Source organism: Canis lupus, chromosome 1, assembly GCF_048164855.1.
Source record: "Canis lupus baileyi chromosome 1, mCanLup2.hap1, whole genome shotgun sequence".
Classification (NCBI taxonomy): Eukaryota; Metazoa; Chordata; class Mammalia; order Carnivora; family Canidae; genus Canis; species Canis lupus.
Window position 1 is genome coordinate 54,581,697 of NC_132838.1, and position 14,106 is coordinate 54,595,802.

A 14,106-nucleotide genomic window follows, 5' to 3' on the forward strand; every position below is an offset into this window, starting at 1 on the left:
GCTTTTTACCTATACATTTCAAACTAAGTTCTTATTATAATAGACACTAGGAGAAAAGACCTCCCCTATCCCCTCAACCTTGGCTTAATATCAGAGAAACACCTTGGTGGTATTAAACTACTGGGGCAGGAGGGAAATAAAGTTAGCTTTATAATTTTACTGACTCCCCTGTCATCAAGTCAATGCTTTCAAATACATTCCAAGGAAAATATGAAGTAAAATGCCTTCATTTAGGCTACACTTGGGTATTTGTATAGACACTAAAAATGACTTAAAACATTGTTTTCTAAGAAACTGTAGACATTTAACTCAATTACAACAACCGTGATGAAATCATAGATTTTTACACTTATTTCCCCTCAATTAACAAAGTGTTTAAATCAAAATAAACTAGAAAATGAGACAGAGGGATCCCTGGGTGGCACAGCGGTTTAGCACCTGCCTTTGGCTCAGGGCGCGATCCTGGAGACCTGGGATCGAATCCCACGTCGGGCTCCCGGTGCATGGAGCCTGCCTCTCCCTCTGCCTGTGTCTCTGCCTCTCTCTCTCTCTCTCTCTCTCTGTGTGTGTGTGTGACTATCATAAATAAATAAATAAATAAATAATTAAAAAAAAAAAAAGAAAATGAGACAGAGTTCCTTTGCCCAGATACTTTCTCATTGTATCATATTAGTCATCTGGATTATAAAAGCAGTAAAGCAAGAAAAGAGGTATTTTTATTGGGAAGAGAAGGAGGAGCAAAGAGTGGAGTGAAAGAGGGGAAAATTGAAAGACTGCATAATTAATTATAAATTAGCATGGTCAAACAGGGAATTGCACTGCAACCTTCTTGTATATAAATCTTAATAACCAGCACAAAGGGGGCTTTTCTTTCCAAGCCCAAGAAATAGCTGAATACACTGCAAGCATTTACCCTGACAAGTATTTTCAGCCTGCCTTCGCTATTTTTTTTCAAGGCAGAAGTTGGAATGAGGTTTAAGTTTTCCACTTGAAACAAAATTGGTGCAACTGTGTCAATGTCAATGTAGAAATTATTTATTTATTGTTTTTGTTTTGTTTGCTCTACTATAGTAAACCTGTCAGTACTGGCTGCTGTCTCTCATTCAAAGCCCAGGGTTTCCAGTAACAAGAATCACAGCTGTAGGGAATGGGCTGCCAGTGATCTGAACCACTGCAAGCATTACTCATCTGGTCCTGCCCTGCTCTGCAATCTTGGCCAAAAGGCAATGTCAGGTTCACCTCACACTTGAGACACACAAAGGAAGAGCTTAACAGCTCTTTAAAAGATATTTTTAAATGTTAAAAGTAGCTGCTGAATATATAGTAGCCTGACATAAATTAAGAATATAACCTACCCGAGATTACTTTCAGTGGATTTTATGCTGTTCGCAAGAAGGAACTTAATCCACAAAGCTGACCCATTCATTCATCAATGCTTCTTATTTAAAAGACTGTATTATGTGTTCATAACAAAAAGATCTCAAATACCTATTTTAAAATACGAATAAACAAAAATGCTATTATCGTGTAAAAAAACATTCATTATAGTATAATTGGTTTTAATTGATTGAAATCCTCACATATATATGATAAAGTTCAAAATGCCCTAATTAGGAAAGTTGATATGACTCAATATCTAAAATGAGAAAAACCAGCACAAATATGAGGTAGTATAATAAAAAAATTTTAAATCAAACAACGTATTTATTGACTCTTGCATTAGCAAAATCTACAGCTAACATTAAGACATTACATTGGACACATTCAATATCTTTAAAACCTTATTAGTAAATATTTAATTTTTTTAAAGATTTTATTTATTTATTCATGAGAATACACAGGAGAGGAGAGAGAGAGAGGCAGAGACACAGGCAGAGGGAGAAGCAGGTTCCATGCAGGGAGCCCGATGCAGGACTCGATACCGGGTCTCCAGGATCACGCCCTGGGCTGAAGGCGGCACTAAACCGCTGAACCACCCAGGCTGCCCAAATCTTTTAACAGCGTTTCATTATAACTTAAGAAATTTTAAAATGGCAAATGTACCCCTAAACTCTTCATCTTGTAAGGACATTAATATTATGAGTCATGTATGTCATTCTGAACAAATTAAAGATGCAAAGAGTATCAAGTCAAATTTCAAACATGATGAAAACTTTCCTCAGATTTCTTATTCTGTCGTAGCTCACAAAACAAATTATTCTAAGTAAGCTAAATCAACCAGTAATACTTGTACCATAAAATGTACCAAATTATACTAGCCTGTAATAAATAAGCTTTCTATGAATTGCTTTCTATACTGATTACTTGATATAATATCTTCAATTCTTGGTAAAGGAGAACTCTATGATATTGGATTTGAATTGGAGATAGCATTATTTCATAAATAATAAATTTATCATGTAAATATAGATATATTTAGCTTTCTATACTAAAAACCCCTAGAAGGAAGAAATAACACCCAAGTTGCAGTGAGCACACCTAGTGCTCAAGTCTTGAATACCAAATACCCTTATCATTAGACAGGACCAGGGCTCCTTGGAGAAATGGCTGATTCCCAGTCTGAGATAGGAAAGCATAAAGTAAATATGGAAAAATATGGCTAGAAGGACAAGAAATAACTAAGGCTAATGGGAGATATGTGAAATGGACTAAGGAAATGTTTTGAAAGGATTCATACTGGCCAAATCTGGGGCAGTTTGAGGATCAGAAAAATAAATATGGCAATGGATTATAACACATTAAATATAAAAGGCAAAAGGATAAATATGGTAACATATTATTATACATTGAATGTAAAAGGAATTCATGAGTCCATATTGATACCCAAAGCAAAGTAAAACAAGGAGGTAGGTAGCTCTTCTTTACAGGATAATTCAGAATTTAAATGAGGACGGAAGAGTAGAATTTTTCAAAAAACATTATTCTGCAAACCTCAAAGTAATAATTCAAGCAAAGATAATCAACGAATGTTAAAACCACTTGAACGACTGGGTGTGGAAAATACGATATTCACACCATCTCAAAGTATCATCCCACAGATTATTATAAAGGAGAAAATATACCTTTAGAGTAGAGACATCTGGCGGACACCAACTAAACCTAATGAGCAAATTTAGCATCACTAAAAATAGAACTGTGACATTATGTGATACAATGAAAAATTGTGCTAAGCCAGAGAACTATATACTCTCTTGCATAATTTGAAAGAGAACTAGCATTTAAAGGGATGGCAGGAGACAAGGCAAACAAGATCGAGGTCATGAAGTCAGGATTATCTCCAATCTATGGATAAAGAAACTAGAATTCAAAGTTAGACAACTTTCTAAAAATCCAGTATCTTGTAATTGGCAAAGCAAAATTTGAACCAAGTCTGTTGACCAGAGGAGCCTGGCAACCCCAACGTAATCCTCCATTCTCCCAAACTTTGCAAAGAAACTTGGCCAAAACTTTGATGTCATCAGTCATGACTTTCTCTCCAACTCTACACCCAGTCTGTCAGGAAATCCTGTTGGCTATACCTTTAAAATATATTACAATGCCACCATTGCTCATCCAGTCCACTGCCTCCACTGTGGCCCAGGCCACCATAATTCCTTGCCTGGCTTGATCACTGGCCTCCTAACTTATCTTCCTGGGTCTGCTTCTCAATGCAAAAGTCAGGGTGGTTTTAGTAAGTTAGAGCAGGTCATTTCTCTCCTCAAAATTCTGTAATGGCTTTCTCTCTTACTTAGGGAACAGACAAAACTTTTAATAGGGTTCTGAACATCCTATACAATCTTCGTTTTTCTCCCTTCGTCTCACACTGGCCTCTTTTGCATTGCCTCCAAATATCCCAGGCTGCTCTCAGAACAGGTTTTTGCACTCGCTGTTTATTCCCTCTGATAACCTTGTCACCAGGGATCTGCATGGTTCACCTGCTTGAAATCTTTGCTCAGATTTTACCTTCTTGGTGCAACCTTCCCTGCTTGTAACAATTAAAAGTACAAATACACTCCATATTCCCTTTGCTGTTGCATTTTTCTCTGTAGCACTCCAACCTGATATACTATTTACTTACTTATTTCTACCTATCTCCCTCCTTAATGTAGGTATCCAGGAAGACAGATTTTTTTTTAAATTTGTTCACTGCTATATTACAAATTCCTAAAACAATAGGTATCTAACAGCTGTTGCACAAATGAATATGACAAACTCATACATAAAGATCATAAAGACAATTATCCTTTGAGACCGTTTTTTTAAAAGCCACTTTCTTCTAATAAAGTATTAAATCCAAAGCAGGTTTTAATGTAGAACTAGTCATGAAGTTATCTCAATTCTTAAACTGTATGTAGAAAAGTAAGCCAATGAATGAGTCTTTGGTTGTATTTGTACCTAAGCATTATCCTATATAGAATTTGGGTTTTAGCCACAAAAATATTTTCTCCCTTTAGGTTATTTGTGTTGGTTACAAAACAGTGTTCAGGTAACTTATGTATGATCTTGAGTGTGACTAATCAAGGGAATAAGTCCCTCAAATAAGTCTAAAGCATGTAAACAAAGACTTAGGAAAATTTTGTAGGACAGAAACAGGTCTACTTTAGAAGAAGAATGCCTACATTACCTGTTCTAGTTAGTTCTTTTCCAGACACCTTACTCGCTATGAACAAGATCTTAGCAATGTCAAATTAAAGCAGAGAAGGGAAAACATGAAAGATACTAGGTTTCCTTCTGATTATATCCCTCATACACCATACACTTTGAGTCCCACTTACATATAAGAGAGTGGAATCAGAAGCTAACAGAAAGAAGATTGTGAGGCTAGAGAAAAGGCAGCTGAGGCCTGCTGTGTGGGACCCACATGTAAGTGAAGCAGGTGTTCCCTCCTAAACCACACACTCACTGCAACTTATTACACGAGGGTAAGTAACGTCTTACCTACTGGAGGCCATGAGTCAAACCAACAAACCATTCACAAGTCTAATTTAAAAAGAGTTTTTCCACTTATATTTTCTTGAGGAAAAAACCCCAAACCTGTCAAGTCACTGGTTATAATTAAAATACCAATATATGTATTGACAACTCTATAATTGTATCTGAGAATGGTAAAATTTAGTTTTGCAGAAGTTTGGAAGCAAACTTTACTACTCATGTTGAATTTCTGTTCTTATTTCCAGATTTTGGAGAGAGCTCGCCCCATAAGACTAGTAATATCAAAGAAATTTTAAAATATAACTTTTAAGAGTTATAGGCAAATGCATTGGCAACTTATTGTCAAAGTATCTTTTCAAACAGGAAAAACAAATAACAAAATGCTTTTTAGCAAAAGTGTACTTAAAATTTTCCAAACTTAAAACATTTGTTCAGAGGTTGTTCATGAAAGAGGAAATTCTTCCCCTGATATGTAATCAGGATACAAATGGTTTGACCCCGACTATGTGAGCTTGAGCAGTGGACTCATCCTAAGATTCAGATCTGTAAAATGGTGGTAATGAGAGTAGCAATCTCATAAGGATTATGTGAAGATTCCTAAAGACGACATACATCAAATTCTTCATGTACTGTCTAGAATGTGGTAACTGTCCAATAAATGGTTCCCTGGGCTCTTCTATTTTTCTGTTAAGCTCATACAACAAATACAATGCAAAATCCATTTTCAAAGAAAAAAAGTTCCATTATCTCTATACTGTTTTTCAGATAAACTAGGAAAAACTCTAAGCTACTGATCCTGGATACAGGGTTAAAAACTTGCTTTTGCTCCCAGCGAGGAACATGGCTGTGGACCTTCAAGACAAATCCATCATGACTGCCTCTGCACTGGTGCACCCTCTTTCCTGTCTGGAAGAGCTCTCCAGTCCTCCCTCTGGAATGCTTTCTCCCATCTACCACCCCACCCAGATGCACTTCTCAACCCTCCCCTAAAGAACTTCCAGATCAGCCTTGGACAGCCTACCATATTCTAATGTCTTCTTCTTTCAGGCCATTTCAGAACTGCTGTATGATGGGACAATTAGGGATGAGTTTTAAAGGACAGGATCCTCAGGAACTGTATGCCATCCCTCCCCTGCTGTGACTGCTAGGGATCCTGACGAGGAACACGGAGGAACACGTGCTCTGCCGAGAGCCAAGGCATGCAAGACCTGGTGCGCACAGAGCAGCAGTCACAGCAGCACGGCAGCCTTCTTCCCTTCAGGAGGCAACCAGACCTCTGCGTGCAGCTCTTGCTCAGTTTACCTCCCTCCCTTGAGGCTGGCCATTCGAATGGTTCTCTGCTGCACACACGCACGGTGCCCCTGCGGTCCCTCCTTCTCCAGCACTACCCTTTCTGCTCTGCTGTCGGAGGAGCTGCCTTACAATCAGTTTTGGTTTTATTCCCATCAGTCCTTTTCGTGACCTCTTGCAATAATGAAAAGTCAGAGGAAACCATAAAGTCACTGCATCCTTCATTTAACTCACATTAATAAAAAAAAATAAATAATAACCCACATTAATTAGGAAGAGACTAGGTGTGCCTCTGTTTCATTGTGGTATCAAGAAAAGCCACTTAGAGAACCCCCAGAGTCTTTCAGCAGGTTTGGCCGAACACCTGGTACACAGCAAGCGCTTAATAAGCATTCATGTGAACAGGCCCCCTCCTCACCATATAATCTTGCCATACCACAGTGAGCCACTAACTGCCAGGGCTCGAAGGCAGGAACAGGAACGCTTCTCAGGCCACCAGCTCAGAGCCTCTAAGCAGGCCTCCCTGGCCTCTTCGGCAGCCGGACTCCCAGCGTCGGCATCAGGCATGCGGACCGTCCTGGGAACAGAGACTTGCACAAGCCCTTAGATTACTTCCTTTCTACCTGGAGTCAAAGCTGACATCAGTGGAGTCTTCTCCTGTCCAATCTCATAGGCCAAGCATTGACCAACCGCCCTCCAACAGATTCCAACTGCCAGAGGCTGGCTACAAGCGTGTTCCCTTTGGGGCCGCTGACATCACAGTCCAACCGTGGAATCTTCACGTCCTCACACTTCACACGCCCCTCCCCAGCCAGAGGCTTTCATCTCTCTCAATCAACACTTCCCACCCAAATGAGAATTTGACATCTTGCAATCAATCACCTTCACTCCTCGGGGGATTCCAGGGAAGACGCACTGGGTTTTCAGCACTACATGGGGACATGCTGCCAAGAGGGCCTGCAGCCTTTCCAACACGCTAACCACCTCGTGGAGAGAGAGAGTGGCAAGCCAGCGCACAGTTCTAAAGCACGATTGTCTATGAAAATGGCAGTGAATGAGTTCTCTGTGAGGTGAGGTTTTAAGATCAGGGTAAAACCTAATCCAATGAGAAAGTGGGTTGTCTTGAGGGTCTTTGCTTCTATTTAAGTAACCAAATTGTGTGTGTGTGTGTGTGTGTGTGTGTGTGTGTGTGTGTCCTAATGTGTCCTTCGATTTACAACATAGCAAGTATTTCTTGCTGGGCTCACTGTTACGAAATCAGAGCTCCCTTTCTCCTTTCTCTTCCCCTCCAGCAAGATCCTGCCAGCCTCCCTGCTCCTAACTTCCTCACTCTTTCTCTCTGGATCCCACTAATTTACATCCATATGCTTCCTCATAAAATCTTTCACTCACACAACACATATCCATGTGATCCTGAGACCACTGAGTCAAGGACAAGAAGAGTGCGTGCTCATCAGGTTATCCACAGGGCCTACTGAGCTGCCTCCACCCACTCTGGCAGGATTGTATCAAGCAGTATCACACATGGTTAGTTAAAAAATTGCTCCGAATCTATTCCCTCCACTCTTGCCTCACAAATAAGGAATTAATTCTTTAAACACACCTGATGCAGAAAGCAGTAGTAGCCAAATTGAGTGTTCAAAGATTTATGTTAAGTATGATTTCAATATTTTTTCCTCTAGCTACTCAAATACAGTAACATTAACATTTTGTTTTGCAAACAGTTTTGTATTACACATAATTTGCTAACATTTCCCGAGTGCCTGCTATGTACTATGCAATGTTTTATGTCACTTAGTGGCACTGTAATATGTATGCTTACAACTGTTCTAGGAGGTGGAGAGGAGGAAGGCAGTGCACTAAAATTGGTACACTCCAACACTTTAAGATCCCATTGCCCTCTCCTTCAAATTCATTCCACAAGAGTAATTACTTTTAAGATTTCTTCGTCTTTAGATGCCCCACTCCCTGACATTTTTACACTAAGAACTTGCTAACAGACAACTTCTTAGCCCTTCAAAGAATTCACATCAATTAGTCAGGCCAGCTGTTCTCTGATGTTTTAATTTGCCCTTCCATGCATAGGTAACCAGTACAGTCTCTCACGCCTGCCTAATTTATTAATAATACCTTATGATTATAGTCTCTTCTCAACATCTCTATAAATAGAGTCCTATGCTGAAGAGCCTTACCTGCTACTACAGTATTGAAACCCACCTTGTCCCGGGTGCAAGAATTACTGTTATATGGTAGATGTCCGAAAATGAAGAAGAAATCAGTATTTTTAAAGCAGACACTATGAGCAGGATACAATGAGCAGAGCAGGCTAACAAGAGCAGTCTGTACTTTCCATGCTGTCTTTTTTCTCTGTACTACTTACTGGGCCCCAGCAGTCTCCATAGGCTTTTCCAGAGTCAGGAAAGTCAATCAAGAAAGGAACTGTAGCTAAGGTGCCAGGTGGTAGTGACACAGACAGTATACCAGCCCTGGACCCCCCTTGCCTCCCCACCCCCTCCCCACCGACCACTCCAACCCGGATCACACTCATCTCAAGCCAACAGTCAAGAGATTCAGCTGTCAGCTTTGTGAGATGCCCTAGGGTAATAATAACCCCGCTGACTTCTGGGGCTTAATTAATAAATGCACCACTGGAATGTCCCAAACATGCAGTCTGGTCACTGTGGAAAGTGACTGGGAACAATATTTTGGAGGAGGGGAAGATTTACCAGGAAGTGAAGTTCCAAGGCCTAGCACTTGCACAGGCCCTTTCTAAGATCCCAGGAAAGACCAGACTGAGGAGCTTTTGTGATATTTACAAAAGTGAGACACTTTTGCATTCTTTTACATAAAGAAGACATCCATGATACAAAGTTCAACCCCACAAAAATCCAGTGCTCCTAAATCATACTTTATACAATGGAAGGCTCTAATTGAAAGACAGACAGCTAAAGTCTAAGCTAATTTGTATTATATATATACATTTTAAGATTTTATTTTTGTATTTATTCATGAGAGACACAGAGGCAGAGACATAGGCAGAAGGAGAAGCAAGCTCCCTGCAGGGAGCCTGATGCGGAACTCCATCCCAGGACCCCAGGACCACGATCTGAGCCAAAGGGAGACGCTCAACCACTGAGCCACCCAAGTGCCCCATATTGTATTTATTTATGTGATATCAGAGGCTGTTTTTCCTCTAATATGAAAACAAAATTAACTTTCAGAAGAAGGGAGATAAGTAAAAAAAAAAAAAAAACAAACAAATTTCATGTTAAAAAGAACAAATAATGGTGTAATATGATCTGCCTCTTTTTCAGATATATTGAAACATCTCTGGTAACACATGGGCATCTTTTTGTTAAATGTATTGTCTGATGCATCTGCATGAGTAAGTCTGGGATGGCGATCAAAGCTCTCCCACAAGATCCTGCTGTGCAGCTATGTTGAAAAATACATGTACCAAAAGATTTATAGGCTTACATCCCATGGCAACTCCTTAAAAACTCACTGATACTTATTATAACTTAGTAAGAGACATAAAGGCAAAGGCAACTGTAAGCCGCATTGTTACCAGGGAACAATTAGAATCAGAGAAGTAACTTTTAGTTACTTTTTTAGCAAAAATGACACTTCTAACACTCTGTGTTGTAGCTGAAAGGATTCTAGTGAAAACAGTAAATACCCATAAGTCAGAGGGCTCTTGAGTAAGAAAGGGAAGTCCTCCTGCAAGCAGCTCAGTCCTTAGATATAGGGTTCCCTCCTAAGGCATTAGGATTCTAAGTTGCTCCCACATTGTTCAAATGAAGGGCAATTTGCAGAGGGTCAGGGAAGGACAGTGCACCTGTGGGGATGAGGGGTGCTCCTCCAAGGAACGACTGGTGGCAGCCTTTGGCTCACTGACAGCTGGAAACTAGAAATGTAGAGAAAGCAGCAAGTCCCTTGTTGTTTGAGAAGTAGCTTTTACCTAAATGTTTATCCGCTGGGAAATGAATACATAAAAAGTTGTATAAGCAAACAATGGAAAACTATCCCCCAATTAGAGGAAGCAGGCAGTAAAACCACACCAATTACCATCCACGCTGTATTTCTCCTTGTTTGAGGCAATTCTTACAGACCTAGCTCTTTCTGGGATACATGGGAAGTACAGTAGTCGAGACATGCACACAAAGAAAATAGTATTTAAGCTTAGCAAAGAAGAATATAGGACAAACAGGGAGGCTTTGCTCTACTACGGAATTTAAAAATTAGATTCCTCCTAGTACCCAATTCTTCTCTTTTGTAGGCTTTAATCACAATTTTTAATAGTTAATGTATCAAGTAACTATTCATGTAATTGTCTTCTTCCTCACTCTATAGTAAATTTCAGTGAGGGTAGTGGCCATTATAAAGATAATACAGTACCTGATAAATACTAGGCACTGAAGAAATGTTTTCTTTCTTTTTTTAAAGATTTTATTTATTTATGAGAGAAAGAGAGAGAGGCAGAGAGAGAAGCAGGCTCCATGCAGGGAGCCCGATATGGGACTCGATCCCCAGTCTCCAGGATCACACCCTGGACCAAAGGCAGGCGCTAAACCTCTCAGCCACCCAGGGATCCCGTGAAGAAATATTTTCAATAAGTAAATCATTACCTGTAGCTTCAAGTGCTGCTTACATACTTGATAGCAGTTCAGCCCTTTCTCCTAAGTATCAGCCCCTTCTGACCCACTGACTAGCTGATGTGCTCACCTGAATATCCGTTACCCAGCTACCTCTGAAGCTGAGTTACAAAACTGCACTTACCCTCTAAAAAAGTTGTTTCCATGCTGCCAAAAGCATGCAAAGATAGATACGGAGAAAGTCCTTTGTAGCATTACTTTTAAGTGCAAACATAAAGAAATAAATGGATCCTTGGTGGCTCAGCAGTTTAGCTCCTGCCTTTGACCCAGGGTGCGATCCTGGAGTCCCAGGATCGAGTCCCACGTCGGGCTCCTGGCATGGAGCCTGCTTCTCCCTCTGCCTGTGTCTCTGCCTCTCTCTGTGTCTATCATGAATAAATAAATAAATAAATAAATCTTTAAAAGAAAGAAATGGAAACTTCCTGACAGGATGGGATACCACTTACCTTTTACACTAATAAATAAAGTAGATCCATCTCTGTGCACTTGAGTACAAGCAGGAAAGCTGCTTGTCCTAGGTTATTGAATGACAAAAGAACATAGCAAAAGGTACTACTTCTGTTCGAGATGATCATTACACACATATGTGGTTGAAAACATGCAGCGACAAAAACTACAAGGGTCACTTGGTGAAGTGGAGTTTCTCCTTTTACTCTGTACACTGTTCACATCATCGAATAGTCTCTACAACAGTTAAAAAGCATTCAGAAAACAACCCTTGTCTGCATTCCTCATCTAGAGGCCAAACTTTTCGCTCAAGGTCACCAAATCCAAAACTAGGTAGCTCTCCTGGGCTTCTCCATTCCCTCACTTCTGAAATTAAAAACAAAACAAAACAAAACAAAAACAAAAAACACATCTTTATCCATTTTAATCCCTTAGCATTGCTTCTGTCTCTTCTCTCCAGCCCAGCCCCTCTGCCTTAACATAAGCCTTCGTCATCTCTCTCTAGGTCAGTCCACTAACTGACTTCCCTTCCTTCATCTGCACCCCCTCCACTCCATCTCTGACATTGCCTCCACGCTTCCAGAACCCACACTCCAGGGAGGAGGCATGCAGGCAGGCCACAGCACAGATTTACCCCTTCCCCTGGTTCCTTACAGCCTGTGCAGTGGTGTCCACTCAACAGGACACCTGCCTAAACATCATCTCCCACCATTTCTCCCATCGTGCTCCATGTTTTTCTAATAATAAACCTCTTGCAGTTCCCTAAATCTGCCATAGTTTTGTTCATGCTGTTTCCCTTTGCCTGGTATGTACTTCCCTTTTTCCTACCTCTGGCGAGAGTAAAATGGCTTTCACTTAAGAAGTCAAGCCAAGCATCACCTCCTCCATCACTCTCTGCTCCTTTTCCCTCACAGGGCATACTCCTTCCTTTGTGCTCTCACTGAATCTTCCACGGAGTCAGTAAAATCAAGTGGGAACTACCATGTATTGTCCACTGCTGAGTGCCAGGAACTTTAAATGCTTCGTGCATTCCATGCTAATGCTATTTTGAGGTAGGTAGGCTTCTGTACTTTATAGCTTATACGATGTTGAAACTTCTCCCATTTTAGGAATGACAAGATAGAAGTCAGAAGATTACATGGGAGGGCAAGGGAGTGAGAACTTGTCCAAAACCTTGCAGTAGAAGAGAGATATTTTGATTCCAAATATTTCCAGCACTCACTATGCTGCATCACTTTTATTAACATTGATTTCATTGTACTTACTTGCTTCAATTTCTCCTTTTCTCTGTGAAATCCTAATCTGTAGACAGGAACTATTTCTGATTCCTGCTTTGATCCTAATACGGAGTTGAGCACACATCCAGAGCTCACAGATATTTGCTATGCTGTGCAGCCAAGTGAGTCAGGGAGAGCACAGCCATTAGGGGCACAAGATTTGGAGTCACACAGCATGACCTTGAACAAACTATTACATCTCCACGCCTCAGCTTCTCTAAAAGGGCAGTAGTGACATAAAGAATTTTGCACAGGGCTACAGAAAAGATTTAATGAGATGACACAAATAAAGCACCTTCCACACAGCCTGGAACTCGGTAAATTCTCAAAATTGCTGTCAATAGTTAACAGTATCAGTGAAAAAAAAGAAACTCATTATAGGGGCAGGCATCAGCCAATTAGGGTGAAGTTTTGCTGAAGAAAGAAACTATCTCAGAATCTTAGTTGCTTAAAACACCAAGGATGTATTTGCACTCACTGTACTTGCCCACAGAAGCTCTGGTGATTCACCTCTACTTTGCTCTCACTCAAGAACTCAACATAAAACCTCCTCTGAAACATCACTCTAGGGGCACCTGAGTGGCTCAGTGGTTGAGCATCTGCCTTTGGCTCAGGGCATGATCCTGGGGTCCTGGGATCAAGTCCCTGCATGGAGCCTGCTTCTCCTTCTGCCTGTGTCTCTGCCTGTCTCCCTCTCTGTGTTTCTCATGAATAAATAAATAAAATCTTTAAAACAACAACAAAAATATCAGCCTACCCCAGCAGGGGAAGGGATGACAGGGTACTGTGCACTAGGTCATAAAGACTTCCAGGGTTAAGTGGCACACCTCACCTCCCCCCCACACCTTATTGGTCACAGCAAGTCATGTGATCATAAGTTCAAAGAGGGCAGGGACATGCACTCTTACTCATACCTAGAAGAGCCCAAAATATCAAATCACCATTGACCACAGTGGGGATGGAAGAGCACTTCTTGGAGGAGTAGGTGCATGAGGTACAGCAAGTGGAAGAAAAGCCGAGGGCAGGCAAAGGGAAAGGAACGGTCAGAGGTGGGCAGAGATGGCACAGATGTCAGGTCTGGGAGGAGCACCCACGCTGTGGCATGATGCAGCTGGGACGCTCAGGATGTGGAGCCTGCAGGAGCTGGGGCCAAGGAAGACCACCGGAACCCGAATGCTGGGGACATTTATGCTGTGATCATGGTTCTCTGGGTGCAGGGGACCCAGCAGATCGGCATGATACTCAGAATTTAATATGATCGACGCAGGGCTCTTTCTATTTCAATGGGAAGTATATTTGTTCTGTTGTTACCCTATCACAAGTATACTCATATATCTGTTTTCTTGCTTCACAACTTGGAAATAGCAAAATAATTTTTTTCAAAATATTTTCCCCCTGGATGGAGAAAAAAGCTAACTTCTGGAAGTTCACTGACAATAGGACACCCGTCAGCACAAAGAGCAGTTTCTCCTCATGGGAAGAGGCTGTAGGACACACCTCAGTCCTTGACTGTGGACAAGAAAGCT

General features: G+C 40.9%; 1 protein-coding gene and 1 long non-coding RNA gene across 7 annotated transcripts in view; one reads left to right on the plus strand and one right to left on the minus strand.

The window, feature by feature from the left end:
• PDE10A (phosphodiesterase 10A) overlaps positions 1–14,106 on the minus strand; it is a 590,195-nt gene that overhangs the window by 233,552 nt on the left and 342,537 nt on the right. The gene's annotated exons all lie outside the window — the stretch shown is intronic.
• Positions 6,962–14,106, plus strand: part of LOC140635569 (uncharacterized) — a 32,737-nt gene continuing 25,592 nt past the window's right edge. For 3 of the 4 annotated variants that reach the window (XR_012032919.1, XR_012032918.1, XR_012032923.1), the window contains exons 1-2: positions 6,962–7,271; positions 12,218–12,355. This is a non-coding gene — a long non-coding RNA (uncharacterized lncRNA). The remainder of the gene's footprint in view (positions 7,272–12,217; positions 12,356–14,106) is intronic. The other variant, XR_012032924.1, reaches the window with a different exon arrangement.